Source organism: Siphateles boraxobius, unplaced genomic scaffold (genome assembly GCF_051911475.1).
Source record: "Siphateles boraxobius isolate OS27281-9 unplaced genomic scaffold, OSU_SipBor_1 2, whole genome shotgun sequence".
Classification (NCBI taxonomy): Eukaryota; Metazoa; Chordata; class Actinopteri; order Cypriniformes; family Leuciscidae; genus Siphateles; species Siphateles boraxobius.
The window spans coordinates 9,408,915-9,426,621 of NW_027508810.1; the positions used below are offsets into that span (position 1 = coordinate 9,408,915).

At 38.0% G+C, this 17,707-nt stretch overlaps 1 long non-coding RNA gene across 1 annotated transcript; it reads right to left on the bottom strand.

Moving 5' to 3' along the window:
- Nucleotides 1-211: 211 nt before the first annotated feature.
- On the bottom strand, nt 212-3,208 carry LOC143744203 (uncharacterized). The gene is made up of 3 exons (XR_013205804.1): nt 2,276-3,208; nt 2,049-2,186; nt 212-1,935 (listed from the first exon to the last, which is right to left on the bottom strand). It is a non-coding gene; the product is annotated as an uncharacterized LOC143744203 (long non-coding RNA).
- Between the last annotated feature and the right edge of the window lie 14,499 nt (nt 3,209-17,707).

A 17,707-nucleotide genomic window follows, 5' to 3' on the forward strand; every position in this document is an offset into this window, starting at 1 on the left:
AAATGGTCATAAGCCAGTGTAATAAATGCACTCTCAGATCACCCATTCTGGTTTTTAACGGTTGGGTGCATTTGTTGGGTAATTACTGAAGTAAATTTAGTAGAATTTCATTTCTTACAGACCATGTTAAAAAAATTCACACAGAGGAATCAGAGACACTGAGATCAAGGCCTGCAGGGCACAAAAATTAAAAGACACCAGGAGACGAGCAGAGAGGGAAACATGGTAAACTATTTATACTGTATATGCCAAGATACTGATGAGTGTCTTATTCATAGAATGCAGTTTTGATTGATTTCTAGAGGGCACACTGTATAATAGAGTACAGTCTAGACTTGCTCTATCTGAAAAGTGCCTGGTAACGTCTGTAATGAATTGGTGCTACAGGATCTGTGCTTATTTACATATTTGACTATTCTGAATACATAGACCAGGCATCACAATAGACACACACACACAATTAGATAAAGTTTCTATCCCCAGAATAGATTTTTTTAATATAAAGCCATTTTAGTTGATGGAAAATTAAAGCATCTTTAGACACAAGTTATTCCATAGTTCCATAAAATACAAATAATCATAGACATCTGCATGTTGCATCTTAAAAAAAGAGTATTGGACACTGGGTTGAAATCTGCCTTTGTATGGACTCCTGCTTGATGCTCAGGCACATCTAGCACCTCTTTTCATACCACCAACACAGCTAAAGAAGTTTATTGCCTTTAGTTTCAAAGGTTGGGAGTTTGAGTCCAGGGTGAGCTCATTCATGGAGTCCTAATTTGTGTTTTGTTGGTAAGAACATGTAACATTATTCACACGAATTTCTAAGTTTACATGGCTTTCTCATGAAAACCTACATGTAGATTTCACAAGGGATTTCACAAGGGCTTCACATGTCCCCTGTAGGTTTCACCTGTGTTTCTATTGTGTTTACATGGGTTTCACACGCAATCCCATTACTTTCACATGGGAATATACATAGGGTTCACACATTACACCATGAAAATGTTCCAAAACCATGTTTCCCATGTGCAAATTACCTTTAACATGAGCAAAGCACATGTGCTCCACATATTTCACATGTGCAAAATCACATTTCCATGTTGTCACATGGGATCACATGTGAAATTCATGGGGTTTTTCTATAAGGGTAAAACCGTACATTTATCATTTTTTTCAGTGTAGCAACCAAGATATAAGACTTCTGACCAGTCATTCATTTATTTGTTTGTCAATTTCTGTATTTATGAGGTATCTTAAATAGTGCATAGTTATGTAATACTTATTCAGATATATTTTAAATACTTCAGAAAACAAATGATTGATGGCGTTACTCAGAAGGGTGTCTATCCGCATCTTCATTGACTTGCCTTGGGATTTTTATGCACTCCTGCCTCCACAGTCCCGTGTGAGAGAATATTCTCAAAGGCAGGGGAAGTAGTTGCCCAAATAAAAAAAGAAATATACTTAGCCCTCAGTATTACCTTAGGCTTCTTTTATTTTGATTATTTATGCCTATATGAGCCTTATCTGTGAACTCATAGGTTTAGGACTATGGCTAAAGTTTTAAGACTCCATTTTTTGAACAAAGCAGTTAATTTGTCCTATGTATTAATTCTTTCATAAATTAATTCATAGACTCATTTGTTCATACATTGCGTAAAGATCAACACTGACACTGATGATTTTTATTGCTTTGTGGTTTTCATAGCACAAAGTGATTTATTACAACAAAAAAAAATTTTAAATGGGAAAGGTAGCTTTTCCACCTTTTGACCACAAGATGTTGTTAGTGTACACCGTGTTGAAAGCTTCGAGTAATGAACCAATTTACGATACACTTGTCCTGACAAAAGACAAAGACAGAAAGTCGTTGTTCTCCACGCATCTGCAGGCAAAAGAGGGCATCAACTTTCGGTGAATCGATGCGACGTCCTGGGTAAAAACAACGTAATCGGACGTTACGTCACTTCAGTCATCCTAGTGACTTTAATTCAACTCAGTAAACAAATACAAACACAGGAAGGCAAAAGTGTAGGCTTACTCACTTCAGGCGTCTTGTCTTTAAGCCAGGCGAGTTTGAGCACCTCGCCCCAGGTGCGGAGGAACAGCCGGTGTCACACCAGAGTCTGTGACCATCATAATCTGTGGCGGTAGAGAGCGTGGTTGTCACTGTGCTGCGTGATCTACAGAAACAACATGATTAGATTAAACAACATGACTAAATGATTTCTATTTTTTTATATTCAAAAATGTGATATAAATCTTTACTTACAGTACATGTTTGAAGCTGTATTTTATCTTGCTCAGTATTGTTGAAGTTAAATAACCGTTAGATTCAGGCTCTGGCCGCGCGCGGGTTTAGTTGCGCATGCGTCAGTGTCCTGAGACAAATGCATTTTGTAAATGCGTACATTCTTTGCCTTCACTCAGTGAGTCTTTCACCTCTTACTCCAACTCTCTGCCTTTAGCCTTGAGAAGGTTGTTTCATCATTGCTGCTCATCGGAGCGAAGTGCTGAGCTTTTCACTCATCTGCAGAGAAATATTCTTCATCATCATCATCATCTGCTGAGAAATGTTCTTCTTCTTCATCATCGTCATCATCAGCAGAAGTCCCAGATGACCCAGCCTCATTATTGTCTTCAAAATGGCCTGAATATAAATCAATTGCAGACATCTTAGATGGCTCAGCCTCATCATCTGCAGACACCACAGCCTTCTCTATTTCATGTTTCCTGGTCATGAGATCCAAGGGCTTCTCTGAATACGGATCTCTTGCCAAATCGAAAGCGTCAATGTAAAACTGCCGATATACTTTTGGAGGTATTTGAGGGGGATACGCCCTCTCCCTCTTTTCACACAAGGCCCTCTTCAAGTTCTTCCAATGCTTTATATTCCTATGCCCGTACAGACGGAATCGATTCCGATCGGAAATCATTTCGTCCCTCCAGTCCCAGGTACTTGCCTTTGGTCTTTTCAGACTGTTAATGAAGGCTGTGCATTTGTCCTTTTTTCTTTGGCAAAACCTATAGACAGGCCTGACCACAAATAGAACTGCCTTCCCTATTCTTTCCGCTGCTACGTCCATTTTGCTCACTCTCTTTCAGAAGAAACCACAGCAGAGGAACTCAATATCTCCAAAACTCACCACGGAGTGACTCGAGGTTTGCACGGCTTTGTATACCCCGCTGCCGAGTTCCACGCGGTGACGTCAGGCGGACTGTGACGTCACAGTCACGAGCAGAAGAACCCGTCACTATGGAACGCAATTTGACCGCGTCAACACGCACTGTTTGTTCGCGTTAACGCGGCAAAAAACACATTAGCCAATGAAATTGCTGAATTCAAGACTATAGTTGCATATGTGACGCGCTGGTATACTTTGTCTCTGATTGGTATATATATGTATACAAACATCAGAAATCATGTTTATTCATGAAGAATGTCGTAATGGTATACTGGTCTGCACGAATGCAAACATCAGACGTTATAATTGTTCATGAGGGATAATGCATTGGTACGTTGTGTGGGTTGTCAGCCTTATGTCATGATTTGTCATGCAATTTTAAGTTGTCCTACTGTATTTTTTAAGGTTCATCTAGCGACAATAATCATTAATGCCATTTTATGTTATTTTTCCCCCCACAAAAGGGACTTCCCCCACAGTAGAGACACTTAATGCATGATCTATTATATGTCTTAACTAGCCATTGCATGCATGCAGCTACTGGAAGGTTTTTTGTATTTAAGTGAAATAATATGAAAAATATGTTTATTTAATTTTAAAATTAAATAAATTAAATCCAGTAACTGCATTAACAAATAAACTGCATTAATGTAATGATATCTATATTTTAAACATAATTAATTGATATACGAGTTCTGGGGGGGAGACAGGAAATGTTTAAAGGTTTAATATTAACCCTCTACAGCACAGCCATTAGCCCTATGTTCAGTACAGTTTTCTTTAAATGATTGCAACCAATTAGAATGTTTGGAAAAGTACAATAAGGTTTGGGAGTCACTATCAAGCACCATTAGAAGGTGGGACGTTCTTTTCTGACACATGATCACAGGAGCATATGGTGTGAGAAGAAAGCAAGATTATTTATCTTATCTTAAATATTATCTTATTTAAATTGACACAAATTGTATATAAAAAAAATAGTTGTGTGTGTATGAAGGTGTAGAGAAGCCATTTGGCATGTTTTATGAAGCTTTTTTTATTTTACATATTCACAAATTCAGTTTTTCTTTTTGTTACCTCAGGGCAATGTTGTGCGATGTTGTGCGATAAGGGGTACTTTTCAAAGATGTCTTGGACAATACCTCTCACTGGCAAATAATGTGTTACAAGGAGGAAAGATGCAGGGTTCCTGGGTGCACAGGAACACCCAAAGTCACCAAAGTGACTCCAATGTGCAGCACCCACCAGTGATGATGTTTTTTTGTAGACCAACCCAGAAGTTCGCATCATCCCGGTTCCCTCAACAAAAACCAAATAAAAATGTTCCTTTGCTTTTGGATTATTTAAAAAAAATAAGCTATGTGGCTAACAATGGTTTATAATGCTTACACATTTCATTCATCATGATAATCTTCACAATTGAAAACAAGATTTAGGATTTTTGAAGCCTAAATACAATCGCTAGAAGTAAAAAGCTACACAATGTACAGCTCAGTGAGGGGAGGAGCTAAAATAATAGGGCAGATTGTGGGCGGGGCCTGTTCTACTGTGACATCACAACAGATGCATTCCTGCCGTCTGTTCTACTGTGACATCACAGCAGATACATTCCTGAACTGCTGATTTTGAAACACCATTTCTAAATTATGGGGAAAATAAGAGAGTACATGGATTTTTACCATAATAGGATGGTTGTTTACACACACTGCGGACACATATTGTCAAAAACAATATAAGAGTGATTTTTGCATACTAGATCCCCTTTAAAGAAAAATATATAACAGCAATAATCAATGTAAATAAATACCGTAAATTTGGCCCTTAAAATTACAGCAGTTTGGAGGATTATTTCATGTTTTTTATTTTTTTTACTTTACTGAAAGGCGTAATAGGTATTCTAATGTCTACTTCGAATTCTTATTAAGAGCAAAATAAAAAATAAATAAATGTGTATATTACATGATGTTTTTGAAATCCACCTTTCTGCTGGGATCAGGATAATCAGATTTTTTGGAACAAGGGAATACCAAACTTACTAAAAAAGTTTTGAACAACACAAACTACTAAGCCATACTACTTTTGCTCATTCTACTTGACCTTTCAGCGGCTTTTGATACTGTAGATCACCATATCCTCCTAAGTCGTCTCCACTCTGACATTGGTCTCCGTCATTCCACACTGGACTGGTTTACCTCTTACCTCGCTGACAGGACAGAGCAGGTTCGCTTGGGATCTGCTAGGTCCAGAACAGCCCCGGTCACTTGTGGTGTCCCCCAAGGATCTATTCTAGGTCCTTTGCTTTTCATTCTATACATGCTGCCATTGGGTCGTGTCATCAGTCAATACGGTATCTCTTTTCACTGTTATGCTGATGACACTCAGTTATACCTGCGAACTGACTCAAACCTATGCTCTACTCCAGACCTTTCATCATTATCTGCTCTCCCTTCATCTTCTGCTTCACCTACATCTCTAGCCCTCTCTAACTGCCTGGAGGAGATTAAGGCATGGATGAGTCAAAATTTTCTCCAGTTAAACAGCTCAAAAACCGAAGCCATACTAATCGGCACCCCTCATCAGGTAAAGTCATCACCTATTACTACTATCTCTTTCTCTGGTCAAGACATCTCCCTCTCAGCTATTGTTACCAACCTCGGCGTAAAGTTTGACCCACAACTGACCTTTGCCAATCATGTCAAACATCTGTATAAAACCTGTTTTTTTCATGTCAAAAACATTTCAAAACTCCGCCCCTTTCTCACTTTCTCTGATGCAGAGAAACTCGTCCATGCCTTAATTTCCTCCAGGCTTGATTACTGTAACAGCTTACTTATTGGTGTATCAAGTAAACACCTTCAAAAACTTCAATTTATTCAGAATTGTGCTGCCCGAACTCTGATGAAGGCACGCAAATATGAACACATTACTCCCATTCTTCAGAAACTTCACTGGCTCCCCATAACTTCAAGAATTCAATACAAAATCGCCCTCATTACTCATCTTTGCATCCATAACAATGCCCCGCAATACCTCAAAGATCTCCTTACCCCTCAATCTTCCACCCGTAACCTCCGGTCCCTAACTGCAAACCTTCTCCATCAGCCACGCTCAAGACTATGTACCATGGGAGACCGAGCTTTCTGCTGTGCTGCCCCTCGCATCTGGAACTCCCTCCCTGAACATCTGCGAAAACCCCAGTCAGTGGACAATTTTAAAAAAGAGCTAAAACTGTTTTGTTCAGGCAGGCTTTCCTAAGTGGTCCTTTGTTATTTTTCCTTTCTTTTTATGTATTTTATTGGTTACTGATTTTAGATTGTTTTATTGTGGTTTTTATTGTATTGTGGTCTGTAGCACTTTGAGATTCTTTTATGAAAAGTGCTTTATAAATAAAATTTATTATTATTATAAACTGACGATTTGATCCAGATCAAAACCAAGATCGGATCTTGTGATCTAATCCGATTTCAGAATCCTTTTTTCCTTAGAACCACCCATTTTCAAAATGTTATACAATCTGATAGGATCAATTTGATCATTTACATCGAGAGTACAAAGTGTGCTTCCAAAGAAAGAACTATACATCATTATATTGGCCATTCTATTGAAAATGTGCTTAATGAATTACTTAAAGTCATACACTGGGGTTGTTATTTTTTTTATTTTTTTGAGTGATATTGTAAAGAAACAAACTAAATTTAATTTGGTTATATGACATAAATGATATGTTATGATTTGTTGAATTTTCTGAATTTTATAAATATATTTAAAATAAAATGTGAACATTTTAAAATGCTTTCCCTCATTAAAAGGAAAAAAATAACATTAAATATTTTTTTTTAATAATATAAGACCAGTATGATTACTGTATGTGTACTTAAATGTATATGCGGTATTATACCGTGAGTGGTTGCGTTACAGTAGTAACTTGCCATTTAGTTACTGTTATACTTCAAACACTGTTGCCACTACTGTAAAAAAAAATCCCAATTAGGTTGAACAGTGTGGTGTAATAAAAATACCTAACAACATTCTTCCAACATAATTCTCTCAAAATGACTAAGCTTGTAGATTGTGCTTTACAACTTTTCATCCAATCAACACTTGAGATAATAAAATTTCCCTCCAGCTTCCATTTGTCTTTAACATATAATGTGTTATCAGACACAGTTTCGAGGAATAAATCATATAACCTCGAAATAATCTTATTACAACAACAACCCTTTTTCATCTTACATCTCAGAGTTGTACAAATTTAACCAAGGTAAATTCCTGTACCTCATATCAGAAAGTCTTTAGTTTGCTGGTATTTACTCTAAAAAGCAAAGAATCTGCGAGCAAAATTGTGGGATGTTTTATTACTTTTATTTCAGATTTAATAAAAATTAAAAGTATTTCATAAATATATTTAATTTAAAAAAATGGTATACGGGTAACGTTAGTATGGAAGCTTGTTTCCACCACAGAATAAAATAAATCAATAAATAAAATAGAATATTTTGAAATTACAACCCTTTTTTTCCAGTATTGCAAGATATAAACTCATAATTGTGTGGGATAAAGTGAGAATTGCAAGTAATAACTGTGAGTAATAAACTCACATTTGTTATAATTGCATGATATAAACTCACAGTTGCGAGTACTAAACTTGAAATGTTCCAGATGTAATTAACTGGCCATTACCCTTCCCATACAGTGGATGACAATGGCCATGAATAACGACTGATCTTCAAGAAACTGCCTGATATATTCCTGTCCGCATCCGTGCTGTGCAGAGCTCTCCGGTTGTTTCGAGGAAGACGAGCTGGACTGGCTCTGCTGAGAGCAGTTTGTGGTCGCTGAGGAAGAGACGGCTGTAGATGTGTCCTGAACCTCACAGGTGTCACAGTCAGCAGAGGCAGTGCTACATGCCTCTGGACACATGATATGCCGGTCAGATGTAGGCCATGGATCGAATTCATCTGTTGGTAGGATAAAAATAGAAAACGATTCAATTATTGGCATGTTTTTCATCATATGTGTTTTTACATCATTACCAAAAAGCTAGTCTAGATTTAAATGATTTCGATTTTGTCTAATTCTTACTGACCTGCTGGTATAAATGGGCCGTCCGTGCGATGCACCATCTGCGCGTCTCGTCAGTGGAAGCTTGCTTGGCGTCCCAGAGTTTTCTCACGCTCTGTTGGAAGTGGTCGAATTTACAGAGCTGAGAATGAACTTTTTTAAAAGCCAGTCCATCCTTTAAATTTCTGGTCAGCTTGAAATTTTTATTGAGTGTCTTCCTGAATAAGTGAAAACATTCAGAAATGCAATGAGTTAATGACACATTGTAAAGATGATTAATCAAAGCACAAAATTATAATCGAGCAAATTATTAATCTTTCTCTAACCCTAATTGCTTCAATTGGACGTGTCTGATGTATCTCTGTAAAAGACATCCGAGTCGCAGATCAACACTCTGAAGTGTTTGACTGATGTTTCCTCTGCACAGGTTGTACATTTCAGAGGAGATGTTGTTGTTCTGAAAAGATCGATCCAGATGTTTGAGGTTGTTTTCTTGAGCTTCGATGTCAATTACGAGCGCTTGACCTTTCACCCTCTCGTGAAACAGTTTGTCATCATCCTCTTCACTGTTCTTGATGTACTGCTCTTCAGTGTTACCCGAGACTGCTGAAACATATTTGTTAGAGTTTGGCTTGTCAGGTGTTTGAAGTGATGGCTTTACTTCAGTCTGAATTTGAGACCGTTTCATGATTGAGGAAGGATGGGTGTGGGCAGGAGACCGGCTCTGGAGATCTTCCACTGACACCGCATCAACTTTTGTCTCCTCAACAGACTGCAGGATCTGAGGGAGATGAGAAGATTTGACAGGGGAAGGACGATGGATGTTCAGAGTCGATTGACTCTGGAGGTCTTTCTGAGCCATCTCTTCAAATGATGTCCCTGTTCTCGACATTGAATCTACATAATCTTTTGTCTCCTCTACAAACTGCGGGATCCGAGGGAGATCGAAAGATTTGACAGGGGAAGGACGATGGATGTTCAGAGTCGATTGACTCTGGAGGTCTATCTGAGTCATCTCTTCAAATGATGTCCCTGTTCTCAACATTGACTCTACATAAGCTTTTCTCTCCTCTACAGACTGCGGTATCTGAGGGAGATCAAAAGATTGGACAGGGGAAGGATGGTGGATGCCAAGAGGAGCCGGGCTCTGCAGCTGTTCTTGAGCCATCTTGTTAAATGACGTGACCTTTCTTGTTTCTCCCATTGACTTCATGCTAACTTTTGTCTGCTCTACAGATCGCGTAATGTTGGAGAGAGCAGGGGCCGGAGGAAACCTGTCGTCAGTAGATGGACTCTGGAGGTCTTTTGGAGTCCTTTCTAGTGCTGTCACTGGTCTTTCCAGTCTAGCCTCCTGTACAGACTCCTTGAGCTGAGGGAGAGTAAGTCGCTTGCTCACAGCATCAGTCTTTGACCTCTTAGGCAATTTGGCAGGAAATGTTGGCGCCTGCTGCTGAACTGTAGAGCCATATTGCTGCCCAGATGAAACGTCGAAGTCTCTGTCCACCTCTTCAGCGACCTTTCTCTGTTTCTGTGGAAGCACCTTGAGACCCTCTCCCGCTTTGCAGTAATCTTGAAAAGCCTTGTTGAGGTTTTCAATGGTCGCTGTTGTTATTTTTAACGCCAAGCTCGTGGCTGGACTACAGGTGTTTGATTTGGCGATGTTATTCAACACACTGATCAGGTTTGATGAACACTCTGATACAGCGTTTGAATTCGACTTCATTTCTGGTACTGTGGGACAGCACTTCAGAGACCGGATGGTTTTAACCAACTTGGGATGCAGATCCTCTTTCCTTGGTTTATCTGAAAACACACATTTTACACTGTAAGCTACCCTGATACGAAATTTTAGATGATCCTAAATCACATTACAACCAAAGCGATTCAAATATGCTTTTTATGAATGACGGTGTGTAGATTAACTTACCTTGTGTTTTCATGTTTGCATGCTGTTTAGCAGCAACCTCTCGCATTTTCTGAAAGGTGTCCCGCAGGCGGCTTAGGTTGTGCTGCATTATAGTCTGGAACTCATCGAAAGTCTTCTGCAAGCCCTCCAGCTGCTCCTTGCTGACCATAGAGTTTTGTACTTTCTCTATTTCCCATGCTAGCGATTTCTCTGTAAGGAGTAACACATATGAATTGTTAACAGTTATGTTCAATAAAATGAAATGAAAAAATACATCAATATATGAGTCAAGGCGACATGATTAATTGAAATTACACAGTAAATCCTGAAAGGACTTAGTGCGATTAATATATATCAATGGCTGCTATTTATAAATATATGCGCTGCGTGTTTCAGAATAAAGCGCAGCACTGTTTTTCAAGTTATTTGACACGCGAGCAGCTTGTTATCTGACACTGTTTGCAGCATCTCAGAGCAATTTGGTTCTCCTTCAAAAAGTTGAATAATTAAATATTAGTATTGTAATTTTGCAGTCGTAAAATTCAACTATTCATGTTGCAAAATATTGTAACCACCAAATGGTGCAGTCCTACAAACAAGCATAGCAAACCTGGATTTTTTTAGATTAAAATAAGTGTGTCCCAAAGTATAGTATGTTGAAAAGAGTATACCAGAAGTCCCCGGATGGTCTACTAGTTCCCCTCAATTTCTCTTCAATTATATTTCTAATATGGCCCACAACCCATTGTGCTTTGGAGGAGGAACTACAAACACGAGTAACAAGTGTTAAAAAACTACAAAACATGGCGGATATGCGCAACTGACGGTAAGAGGTTCAGATAACGGTTTGAGTGACTAATCAAAGTTTAAACTGATAAAAATATATATAGACATTTAATGTAATCCGTGTTATATTTCATCTGCAATAACAATGTGGGCTTTCATAAAGATCCGTTTGGCCATTGACTTTTAAATGCATCATTATGCATTAATATGAGGAAAGCTCTGCATTTCTCTCCGATTCGGTAGGAAATTAAATGAAATAAAATGTGGAGGATTTTAACTGCGACAAGATGATGGACAGGCCCACGGGCGTCAGTTTGGTTTGAAATGTGGTGGGGACAGAGACGCATTCGGAAGTGTATTTTCAGAAGTGCTGGGTACAAACTTATCAGTGACGTGCGGTGATGTCTTAAAGAGGCTAGGCACTGAGTTGAAAGCCAGATTACCTGATTTATTGTTTAGGCTAATACGTAATTAACAGTAAACGTTACGCACAAGCGCGGCATATCAAGAAATGTACAAATCAGGATGTATATCGAGTACTCTCACAGTCTCCCTCTCTCTGTCTCGCACGCACGCACTCTCACAGCCACATACACACGCACACACACACACAATCACGGCACAGGCACACATCGGTAGTTATGTCCACTCCAGCATCAGAATGCAACCATTCTTAATCCTTAATTGTTGCACAGCGTCCAATTATATTTAATTATTATTACCCACCGTTGCCACCGAAATCGACGCCTATGGACAGGCCAGTTTACTGTGACAGGATGCGACAGAGAGCAACCGTTAAAGACGCAATTGTATGTCCCAACGCTTGTCTATATTCTTCTACACACTCAAAAGTATGTACTTTTTCTTCACAAAAAAAGTACATACTTTTAGGGCGTAGTATAAGTAGGTGAATTGAGAGGCAGCACTGGCTAAAAAAGGCTTATTTCTCTGGATTTAAACATTCTTGGTAACATTTGGGATAATGTAAGTACACAAGTCAACATAATATATAACTTTGTTTTAGTGGTTTTTCGATATTTTAATCCAAAAATCTTACATAGTGTGCCTTTAACCCTCTATGGTACAGTGTTGTCTTCACGCAACACTGTCTATTTTAGTTTATTTATAATAAATTGAGTCACCCATGTATTGGTCAAACATACCTCAGGGGAGAAGACCTCAAATACTAATCAATGAAAGTGCAAAAAAGTGGTCACATGACCCACAGGGGTCCATTTTGTGTCTTGTTTCAGCACATGTGCACAGGTCACATGGCTCCATATTTTCCCCAATGAAAAGTGTATTTTTCACTAATTTTTGTCCAGTTAATCACCCACAATATGAGTCACCTTCACTGGTAAGTAAATTAGTATTTTCAAGACCTTTACATTATCTATCATGAAATGTTTTAAATGTTTAAATACTGTGTTGCCTCAAGGCAACATTGTACCATAATTGGACTCGCATAAGGCCAGTTAGAATTGTCTAAATATATGTGCATTTTAGCATGATTTTGTAATGCACTTATAAGAATAGTAATTCACATCCTATATCTTCACATATAATGATTTGCACATTTTCTATAGCACCTAAAAAGGAATAAAACACAGTTGCCAGTTGACTCCCAAAATGCCTGATTTAAGTCCTGGTGTCCCCTAGTGGACATAATGTATGAAATTGATGTCTTGTTTCGTAACAGAAAGTCATATTTTGATTTGAAACCCCATAACATTTTCCTGAGATGTTTATTTATGTCAACCAATTCAAAAATTTGTCAGATTTAAATGATAATTACAAAATATTCTCATAGTGTTAAATTTGATCACTAAATTAATTTCAGTGATTTGTAAAGTCCAAGAAGAGGCAGTTGTCATTGTGAAACTTCCAAACATTTGGTATCTCAGAAAAGCCCTGAATTTGCTCTTTACAGGACATCCAGACATCCATGATGTATGAGAAATTCACAAAATCCACTACAGAGGACCAAAATCTATTCCTCGGTTTTTACTAAATGAATAAATAAATAAAGAATACTTACGTATATTGTTGAATCGCTCCAGCAGAGATTGAAACTCCCCCTGGCGCTTTTGGCCTCTGTACTCAAGGTCCGAGATTTTGTCCAGCAGAAGTTGGCGCTTCATAATCCATTGTATTCTACAGGCGATATCTTCCTCATCAAATGATTCCGGAGAAGTGTCTAAGCAACAGGTCAATTCATCCGTAACGGATAATGTTGATGATGAAGAAGATGATGATGAGTTCTTGTCAAAAGACATCTCTGATCGTTTATGAAAACTATTCAGAGATGTTATTCAACAAAGTACTAAGAATTTGTACAATTCTTGTGAGCTGTTTGATCGTGTCAAACTGAATTTCTGGTCTTTTATGAGAACTATCGAATTGCCGTAGCCTACTCGTTCAGACAGATATTCACTCACTGTTCACTGATATTTTCTCGCAGTTACCTCCTGCCTTGCATTTGTTAACTCCTATCAAGCGATAATGAAATAATGTGTGAAAGCTCTTAAAACAGTCTGTCATGACCTCATAATAGAGCATTCCATACTGTCAGCATCCGAACAGCGGATTCTCTTGGTCGGCGTTACGTCACAAATCATGTGACCTGCATAGCAACAAGCTGCCGCCGTGTTTGAAGGGTAAAACCCTATGGGTAAAACAAACCGAAGGCAAAGCACGAGGCAAATCAAAAAGGTATCTATTCACAGAAGTTTTGCTGTGGATAATGTCAGTTATGGATACTAACGGACTACTTTGTATTAATGATATCTGTGTATGCGAATGTATGTCGGTGGTGAGACGTGAATGTAATAAAACACTCATGTAAAGCGCTTTGGGACTAACGTTAGCTAACGTTACATGTCTGTGAAAGGCGCTAGCAGCTATATGAATACAGATCTTCTTCTTCTATTACAGAATATCTTATCAATATATAGACAGTCTCCTAGCGCCTGCATTGACCAGGTACCACAGAAAGCTGTCGCTTGTAGGTTTAGCATTACAATCTTGTCCCTATCGGCATCCAGGTGAGTCCTGGGAGAACAACACAAAAGCATGGCCCAGGCTCGAGTATCCAGACATATACAATTACCTCATCATATCCCTTGGTATGAACACCATGTGTACATACCATGTGTCCTACACTTGCAGTCATGTTTAAATACCCATCAAGCATCGCTTACATTAACTATGTAATCGATTTTTTATTCATTAAAAAAACAAAAAACTGTTCATCCAAAAGCACTGTGTTACAAAGTGGCTGTAATGAGCTCAGTCTGTCAGTGGCACAGCTTGTACAATGTCAGTGAGGGACACAGTTTTTTCAAAAATGCCAATAAAGGCTAACTGCATAAATGTATAGTTTTTAGGCATGATTCTCAGCGCGTGTTTATCTTCCGCTTTCCTCTGGGGTCCTTCGGTCCAAATGGACCCGACGCATTTAAATATATTTTTTTAAAAATCATAGCTTCATCGGAATGGTCTGAAATTTGGTGACTTTTTTGGTACTTGGTATATGAACATCCAAAAAAATTGGAGACAGGATTTGAATAATCTAAGTGGTTGTAAAAAAAATTGTCACACTCAGGACCTTCGGGTCCAAATGGACCCGGACAGGAAATCAATGGCAAATTGGCAAAAATGTGAAAATACCGAGTTTTTTTGTGCGTACAATCTACAAATCAGCCACGATCCAGAAAAAAAGTACACAACAGTGAAGGGGTGAATCTATAAAACATCAAGAGTGCAAAAAAGACACATCCACACACACACACAAACACACTTTTATACATAAACAAACCAATAAATTCAGATTACCTATGCGTTTTGCATTTTTAAAATGCTCAGTTTTTTCCACCAGATGGCATCCATCTCATTTCAAAAATTGCTTTCATGAGGTCTAGGCTTGACTCTAATATGAAATACAGCTTTAAAAAAAATAAAACAAAATATTTTTTTTTAAAATAATTTTCTATTATATTCAATGGGGGGCAAACTGTGGGGAAATGGGTCATATTTATTGCTTAAATATTAATTATAAATCATAAAATTCTCAAAACACCAAAAAAGAAAAGAAAAAAATATTATAAAAAACAAGTAAAAAAAAAATTATGATTTTCTTTTAATAAATATGAATCCCACCCTTCCGGCCCATTTGGACCCGAAGGTCCTGAGTGTGACTCTGAAACGAAGGACCCCAGAGGGTTGCTTAATGGCGAGCGCTTGTTTGTTTTACCCTTCGCCGTGTTGCTATGCGCGCGCAGTGCATTATAGGAGTAAAAGTTCCGGATGTCCGACCTATAGAATAGCGCCATGGCAATAACCGTGATGAGTAAACATTCCTCAACCAGTCCGCGTGTTATATCTCCCCATTACAATGCAAACTTTCATGAGCATGTAAATATTCCTAGTTTAATTAAAACAATAAGTGGTTTATCTTGAAGACTTCATTAGAATATGCGAACGTCATCGCCGGACTGACCTCAAATACCGCAAATGTCAAAGCGCTCATTCTGAAATCTGAATACCGACAGGTTGATCAGGTAACTTAACGTTACAATCTTGTATCACCCTGGCCTGAACGGTTTATTTCGTGATATCAACCGACTGTGTGTACATTATATCCCGATTATTACACGGCTATTGCCACGTACGCCTATAGGCTAGATACCTATTTAAACACAAAACACTTAATTTAGCTCAATAAACGCAAAGAGAGAAAGCGTATAATAATCTTACAGACTCTTAATTCTGATGCATCCTTGAAAATACTCTCACCGAGGTGATTGATCTGAATTTTTGGTGATTTTTAATAAAGATTTGGTATACAACAGATTGTGGAGATTGTGTTTTTCTCTGTCACAAAACAATATAGTTCAAATGGCAGTTGTGTGTGGATTTTGGATTCACTGAATGAATGTTTGTGAGGCAAAGTGAAACCTGGGGCCTATACCATGAAGCTGGTTTAGGTGGATAGCCAGCTATGTTTCAGTTTAGTTTGCGTCAACCCTGGGTTTTAGGGACCATGAAAGTGGTTTGGCTTTTAGCAGTGTTCATCGCCACAGTAACTTACGCTCCACGGCTAACCTGGTCCGGGGCTGGTCATGTTCTAGGTAAGAGGTTGCAAACTGAACTTGGACCATCAGCTGTGAGCAAAGTGACACATGTCTGATGCGATAAAGTCACTACACCTGTTTCTACTCCAAATTAAAGGTCACTACATAGCAAATGATTTTTAAAGACAAAATCGTCTGGGTTTAGTGATAAATTTGTATGAATTAGATATTATTTATGTAATTATTATACCCTTTATCAATCACACATGTAAAATTTAAGTTCATCAATTATTATTACGCAGTTTAAATGAATACATATATAAAGGTAATATAAATACGCTTTAGCATCAATAGATGAAGCTATAAAATGACTACATGTGAGCTTAAATGTTCAATTCTCTCTATACCTTTATCAGCTGTATAAAATAACTTATTTTACTTGCACTGATATACATTAGCGAGACTTTTTCTTTTAGTTGTCCTCTTTCATATACAGCTGTTTTCTTCTTGCTGTGTAAATTTGTTTAAATTCTTACTATTTTAATACTTTTATTTAATAAGTGAATTTCGCTGCTTCTCTCGCGAGAAATTAATCTCAGTTTCACTCTTTCTCAATGTGTGATTGGCTGTTCGCTACTGATGTCACACTTAAACTCCTAAACTCAGGATCAAGGCCTGACTAGACAGAGAAAGTTGATGATCAGCATCATGGTACCAACAAAGCCTGGTTGGATTGGTTTGGTTTTGTCAACTCTAAACTAATCCTGTAACCCTGAGTTTGTTCAACTACCATCATGGTACAGGCCTCTGCTTTGTTATTTACATCTGTGTAAGCCTACAGATGTGGTAAGATCTAATGACTGAACAATCTCTTTGTATTATGAACTCTTCAGCTATAGAGGAATTGAAGTCAATGGGGAAAAGAAAACCTGCTACTTCACATTCTACTACATATCCAAAACTGTTTTAAGTTAGACCTAAGTCACTTGCATGATTTAAGCAACATGATTTAAGCAAACTCTTATTATTTTCCAACAGCAATTATTATAGTGGAGATGACACAGCGTTGGGTTCCCCTGGCTTGACTGAATATGGAAACAGGAAAGAGGCGGCAAAGTGATGGGAAAATTTGAGTTCATGAATAATCAATTCCCAGCCGTACATTATCTGATAAACACAAACAAATTATAACAGAAGATTATTGCTTCACAACATCAACCGGTGCAATATTGGGGGTAATGTATTACAAGTAACGTGAGATTGAAGACGAGATAAGAGACAAGGGGCCTGTACCATGATGGTAGTTGAACAAACTCAGGGTTACAGGATTAGTTTCGAGTTGACAAAACCAAACCAATCCAACCAGGCCTTGTTGGTACCATGATGCTGATCATCAACTTTCTCTGTCAACTCAGGCTTTGATCCTGAGTTTAGAAGTTTAGGTGTGACATCAGTAGCGAACAGCCAATCACATGCTGAGAAAGAGTGAAACTGTGATTCATTTCTTGTGAGAGAAGCAGCGCGATTCACTTCTCTCTTTTGCAGAATATTACAATATTGAAAAATATTAAGAATTTAAACTAATTTACACAAACATAAACTGTGCATAATAATAATTGATAAACTAAAATTGTACATGTGCGATCGATTAAGGATATAATAATTATATAAATAATAGGCTATCTAAATCATAG